Raw genomic sequence first — 7,465 nt, 5'->3', positions numbered from 1 at the left:
ATATATATATATATATATTGTCTTCGGTATTCAAAAATATTTGTCTGCCACAGCTGGTCAATCGGAATCAAGTATTCCAGTGTGCCAGTTAACAATAGCCTCACAAATAAAATTCAAATCACAGGGATCCTCAAATCTGGCCTACGAAATCCACTTTCCTGCAGAGTTTAGCTCTAACCCTAATCAAACACACACTTGAGCATGCTAATCATTGTCTTCAGAATCATTAGAAAATCACAGGTAAGTGAGTTTTATCAGGGTTGGAGCTAAACTCTGCATCGCATTGGCCCTCCAGGGCAAGATTTGAGGGACCCTGCTTTAGAATCAAGTGAATTCGATTCACAACATTACCAATGTGTGGTTTTTACGCTTTTCTCAGACAGTACCACTAGGCGGCGCACTCTGATAGTTTGATTAATTCTATTCAGATCAATTCTATAATCAGCCTCGAACTAAGAATGTGCTCATTAATGCAGGTGACAAATGCACTTCCTTTCAAGTATTAGCAGACTGAACTGAGTTTGTCTGCTCAGAACATCGATAAAAGAGAGGGAGAGTGAAAGGCTTTCGAGCCAATGCAGATGTGGAGAATTCCCTCAAGTATAGCTCTCAGGGATATGAACAGAGTGTGGTATGAATATTTCAGTAATCTACCACAGTGATGATCATGTCACTTCCACCTCTCTCTCTCTCTCTCGCTCTCGCTCACTCAGTCTCTCTTTATTTAACTACATGTGCACCTTTTGGATATACAATTGTTCTCCAGCGCCTGCCTTCATTAGTGGTTCATTTGACTTGCCTTTGTCTTAAATGAGAGAGATGTTGCAGCATATGGCCAATTAAAAATCACTTTGTGCTTAATTCCAAACGAGTCCCCTTGGAAAACCTAAGAAGAGTGGGCCTGGAACGGAGAGCTTCTGGAGGACAGTCACGAGATTTGGGGCGAATGGACATATGGCTGCTTAATGATTTGTTCTCTGTCATCAGTATAATTACTGAAGCATTCAGCCCCTCCCATTGCCCACACCTAATGGAAAAACGTATGACACATCAAGATAAGGAGTCATGCTATACTGTAAGTCTACAAATACATCACAGTCGTGCTGATATTCAGACCAACAGCATGACGGCAAATGTGCTACTGGTTTAAACATCCTGTCAGTAATCGATGTATAGAACCAAGTCCCACCCTATATTTTTTATTTTTCATTTATATGTTACACTCGAATGTACATCACAATACGGAAGAAAAGATTTCTTGCTACTTCCATTTCATTGCAACTTTGTTTGCTGGAACTTTGTATTGACAAATTAGAAGCCATAAACAGAGCTCTCCATTTTATAAAGTGTTTTATTAGGATGCCATTTGATTAACAGGCTCAAGTGTTCATACCTTTTAAGGAAATAAGATTGTTTATCATTGCTGAATTTTATAGCAGATGAGATATTTAACTTTGGCTTCTCACAATGGCTTCTAAAACAAATACAGAAATCACAAAGGCCTACATAAAATAAAAAAAATCACATATCACCTAAAAATGACTTTGTCAGTGTTTCCTTTGACACCCTTTTCTTACTGATTGTGATATTTAAGCAAAAGCGGGGATTCACCATTTAATAGGGGTATCTTATTGTTTATGAAATTATCTTATTTTACTTGGTGCCCATAGATGAACAAAATACGAAAAACACTTTTTTCTAATTAGCTGTTACTTTTTATTAGGGTAAAATGGGACAATCTAGTAGTACACTTTTATTTAACATGAAGCGAGACCTGGCTTTAAATCCCAAACAATAGACCAAACAAATGAACTTGACAGCTATGATCATCATGAATTTTCATTGAAGTAGCTTTGAGTTTGGAGAGACATGAGGATGTTAAAGCAAAAGATCTAAAGATGACGACTTTATTGGACTTAGACGTATGATCTCTACCACAGTGTTAGACAAGAATGCAAATTATTATATATTTTTTTGCATTTAAAATTGCATTTAAAATCCACTTGGCTCAATCTGGGGAATGTGCATCTGCATCGAATGGGCTCGACACTTCTGCCACACCAGATAACAAGATAAAATTATAATGTAGTTATTTGCATTACACTTAATGGTTGAAATGCTATATTTCCACTTTACGCTGCACGGTTCGGTTTACATCATGAATCTTGAATCCCCTGGTGAAATGAACCAATTGCTTTTTACAGGCCTCGCTGCCTTCTCTTGTGCTGTTACTTCTCAGAACATCACTCACATGACACATTTTACCAATTTAGACCGCCCAAGAGATTGGTAATATATCATTTGCGGTCAAAGGGGTTGCTTATTTTTCTTTGTCGCTTACTTACTCATCCTCCTTCTTATGTGCTTCGTCACGTAACATGCCTTCTCTGCCCATTCTTGCAGTTAGAAAATGTGCTGCAGGTTGTCCTCGACATTTTTTTAACTGGTCAGTTTTGTCTCTGCATTAATTAATAGCTGTGATTAATAACCAAAGATTACAGGGTATATAATAAAATTTTATCAGTTAATGAAATTACGGTATTTAACTGTAAATTTAAGTTAAAACCGTAAAACCTAAAACGTTGCTACCGTATTTTTTACGGTAAAATTCCGGCAACCACAGCTGCCGGTTTTCTACCGTAAATTTTACGGATTTTTGTTACAGTGCACAGTGATTTCTACTTGGCAGAAAAACAAATTGCATGAGCATCATGCGATTCATAAAGGTCTCACACATTTCATAGCTGCATTCAGATGGAACTCATTTACTGACTTCTTCCCCTTTTTATTTATTCCATTCCATTTTAATCTTAAAATCTTGACCTGATGTCAAGCAAAGCCTTATTTTTAAATTCTAAGCACACTGCACTTTGATGATGAACAGCCCCAAAATATGTAAAAATAAGACTTGTTTCTTTTCCTGTAAGTGAATACAATAAGAATAATTGATGAAATATTAATTTTAAAAGCTTTAGATTATCATTATCAGTAACAATCCCTCTTCAAATGGATGAGCCTTATTCTTTTGATCATTAAGGACCAAAACAGTACAGCTAATTATTTACATCACAAGCCAGCTTGAAAGTTTTTCAATTAAAAAGCTATTAGATGTTTCTTAAGGTCATGACTTCTCTGTTGCCCAAGAATACTGATGATCTACGGCATGTTTTTGCATCACAAAGCAGAAACGTCCAGTGAAGTTGACGCCGCATGCATAATTATCTCTACGTTCAAAACCTAGAATCAAGCCCACGCTATATAATTTTGCATTTAATGTATTGCAACATCACGACTCAGCCTGTCACACTGTTTCCAGTCCAGTGCAGATTATACAGTAGGGTGTGGGCTAATCAAATGTGCTTCAAGCAGTGTATTAGGCCCACAGCACTTGAAACACGAGCTAGGCAACTAAGCTTGTCAAAATACACCATGGACAGAGAGAGATTATTCTTGCCATATCCTCTAAGAACCTCATGTGAATATGCAGTGTCTATTATTCCTGTGAACGCCATTTATTGAGCTGGCACAAGAAATAAGTCCTGTGTCCACTGAGGGAGTTGAGATGGGGCAAATCCAGACCGTTCCCATCTAGGCTGCTGTACAGAAAGAGCGGCTCCACCTGAGATGGGAAGTAAATGGAGAAGAGCGAGAAAGCAGTGCAAGTGATTTTCTAGCGGAACCGGTCGTATCCAGTGTGTTAAAGATTTCCGTGCTTAAGAAAACTGTGAAATTACAAGTGCACAGGGATGATGCTTTGTTATGGAGGTTTGGGCAAAAATCCAATGTAAGATGTACACTGTAAAAAATTATTGTGATTTTAACAGTAAAAGACTGTAAAAATGCTACAGTAAAAACCTATTAACTGGTTAACAGTAAGTTTCCATACTACATTCGGTGAATAAATGTAATTGCATTTAATGTAATTTTACAGTAAAATACTGTTAAAATACGATTTTTGGAAGTGAAAAAGAAAAAGTAATTGTATAAGTTACAGTGAAAAAACGTAAATTGACACAATTCCCAGAATTCCCTGCAAGACCCTTCATATTTGATGTTTTTTTTGTTTAACCACAGCTGCCGGTATTTTACCGTAAATGTCACAGATTTTTTTTTACAGTGTAGGATACAGACATGGGCTGCATTCAGAATTGCATACTCTCTAGGTACTTCTTTAGTACTGTTAAAAGGTATGTTTTTTATAGCATGAATGTGTTAATATTGATGTACCGCATTTGTCATGTTGTCTTTGCCATGACCCACCATCCTGTCCCGCGGCGCAGTGATCCATATAAGTGGTGATCAGGTGCGCATGCACGGCCGAAATAACAAATGCGCTGGGTAAATAAGCTCAGAATACTCATTTGCTGTTAATGCACAATCACCGTTTTCATTTGTGCCTAAATAAACTAACTAAATAAAGTGCATTAATAACTATCATTACTATTATTCATTTTTTATAGTTATATTTAATAGGTCACACTCCATGCAGGGTGAGCATCAAACCAAATCTCCAGTTGCTCTCATGAGAACCAGACTGAAAAATGTATGCACATCGCTGGTTACGATTTTCATAATTTCACCAAGTCATCCAGGTACTGTTTTATGAATACTGTGAATTCTGGTCATACTATTTCACATGCATAGATGCAGTCATAGAATTAGAGAAGATTATTACAGTCACATGTATCTCAGTCATCTCCTTCTTCTGGCTGCCTGGTTGATCAAACCTAAACTCAAAGATTAACGGGACAGTTCACCCAAAAACATTCTGTCATCATTTACTCGCCCTAATGTAGTTCCAAACCCATATGACTTTGGTTCATCTTCGAAACACAAACTAATGAAACTTCGTAGGTTTCTGTCCCTCCATTGAAACTCAAGGTGACCAAAGACTTAACGATTCATAAAGGCATCATAAAATGAATCCATGTGGATTGAGCAGTTTAATCCAAGTCTTGTGAAGAGATGCAATCACTTTATATGATGAACAAATTTAATTTAGGCTTTTTTCTACATCAAAATGATTGACATACACAAAATATCGATACCAACTGTTTTAATTTGTATTTTAACTGCTTTTTTTAGTATGAAAATACTAAATAACCATTGAAGTGTGAGCTCTGATCAAATATAACACTTGACCTACCAATCAAATGAAGAGTAGACACAGAAAAGTTTTCTCATAATAAAAGCAAAGCTAAATCAGACATTTATTACTATAGTTACTGGGATCATTGTTGTACATTTTTGGACATGCAAATTGTTAATGTTAAACAAAAATAGTAGTCTAATAATTTGCAGTTTATTAATATAGTACTTAATATACTTAATTTAACATGCCTAATAACTAATATTATACTAATATGTACACTTTAGATATTAATATATTATTTAAGGTAATACTTTTAATATGTACCACAACAAGGGACAAAGTTGTGCCTTTTACCTTTTGTGCCTTAGTGTAAAATAGCCCAGTGACAGCTTTGTAGCTTACTTAATGAACTTGTGTGATTAATTAGTCAAGAAATTTTAATGGGTGGATTGAACCAGCTGGTGAAGTAAATGTGTCCACTATACACCTTCAATACAATTTAAAAAGCACCTCTGATTAAGTTGGTTGAGAGAATTTCTAAAATATTATTAACAGAATATGAATATGTCTAGACTGCTAGTGTTTATACATTACAAGCATCAAAAGTGTTTTATACTCCCACCTAAAGAAGCCTTCAGATTAGCAACGGCTCTTCTTTCTCATTCAAATATTCCTGCTCTCCCTCACTGTCCTTTCTCTATCACGCTGTGAAATTTGCCTTTCTCCATGTCTCAAAAGAAGCCACTGTAGTAATGACAGGTTCTCTGTCATCTCATTCTGCTGGTCTTATCAGCGCTTTGAGAGGGTCATGACTACACTGAGATGATCTGGGCTCTCCAATCTGTCTGTCAGACGCTTCTTTCCCTCAGACGCACATGGCTGCCTTTAACAATGGAAGGAGATTGCAGCTTGTGCCAACATCAGTCAGAGGATGAAATTGTCATATTGTCTGTAATCTTCCAGCACAAAGCCTCTGGATTGCAGACTTGGAGACTGGGATTGACGTTACTTGTCCTTGGATTAGGACAATGGGTGTTTCTTAAGCCCAGCCCATTTGGACCCTTCTGTCACCCTGCCTCATTTCCCATGATGCATCAGCTCTCTTTACATAAGGACGCCTCATTTGTATCATTATCAGCACAGTTTGTGTTTCCCCAGCTTAATATTCCAAGTAAAATGTTTGTTTATTAGATACAGTACAAGCTTTTTTGATTTGCAAAGATGAGTTTTCTACAGTATATGACTGCTCCCCTGCAAGGACAAAATTGGCCTACTTTGTACATTAACAAGTACATACACATGATCAAACCTCAGGCGAAGCTCAAAAACCATAACAGAAGGACTTAAATCAGACATTATACTTATTTACACAGAGCTCTTGTACTGAACTAACGTAACCCTGAGATGCACATAGCTGATCATCAAGCATTGAATTGATGTTGATCTTCGGTTTTTCGTAGAATGAAAATATGGCACAGACTCACAGTATTTAAGATTAGCATCAGTGCTCCCGTTCTCATTAACAAGCCTCAAGTGTGCAGAGATTCCTTTGTTAATTTCTCACATCAAACCGATCTGTTGAGAATGAAGAGACTCGGTTTTTTTTACTTTTCTATGATCTGAAGTCAGAGCCATAAAAGCTGAGGGTGCAGAAAGACTTTTATTTCTATGTCTGTAAAATGTATGGTTATCATTGTATTGTGCAAACTGAGACCCATATGCGTATATATATATATGTGTGCGTGCGTGTGTGTGGAAATAGCTTCAATCCAGAAATGCCTGCAGGGTTGTGGTGGTGAGTATGATTGGTTGACTTTTCTAGCATACCAAACTGGACGGCTTGATTCAGTCATTTATCAAGAGCTGAGAATATTTATTTTTTTCCTTTTGCTGTTTGTAGATAGACCTTATATTTGGGAGCTGGATGGTTTTGGATCACAGATCACAGGAAAATTGTTTTGCCCCACTTTTATAGGTTATTTGATTAGTACACTGTAAAAAAATTTAACCCCTTTCAACTTAAAAACGTAAGTTTTGTGGCTGCCTTAAAATTGTAAGTTAAATCAACTTAAAAGTACAAGTCATTTCAACTCACTAATTTAAATCTTGCCTAGTGCTGAATTGTTTTATTGAAGTTCATTTGACTACAATATTTGCTGTTTCAACTTAAGTTCACAATTTTTAACATTAATTTTCTAGTTATAATAATGTAAACTATTTTAGATCCAGATAAAAAAAATATATATACTACAACATTTGTTTGAAACATTTAAAATTTATTTTTTTATTGCAGTGCTTATAAACAGGGTTTTAATATTAAGAACAGTACACAACCTGCCTGTGCATGCTAATGTGTGAATGCCAGTATATGTA

The 7,465-nt window shown here is 36.2% G+C and overlaps 1 protein-coding gene across 1 annotated transcript in view; it reads left to right on the top strand.

Annotated features, from left to right (window-relative positions):
- LOC107741116 (BTB/POZ domain-containing protein KCTD16-like) overlaps positions 1 to 7,465 on the top strand; it is a 19,600-nt gene that overhangs the window by 1,464 nt on the left and 10,671 nt on the right. The gene's annotated exons all lie outside the window — the stretch shown is intronic.

The sequence above is a fragment of the Sinocyclocheilus rhinocerous genome, unplaced genomic scaffold (assembly GCF_001515625.1).
Source record: "Sinocyclocheilus rhinocerous isolate Xijiao unplaced genomic scaffold, SAMN03320098_v1.1 scaffold44, whole genome shotgun sequence".
Taxonomy (NCBI): domain Eukaryota; kingdom Metazoa; phylum Chordata; class Actinopteri; order Cypriniformes; family Cyprinidae; genus Sinocyclocheilus; species Sinocyclocheilus rhinocerous.
Note: the sequence above shows the minus strand (reverse complement) of the source record. Positions and strands in the feature narration are given on the sequence as shown.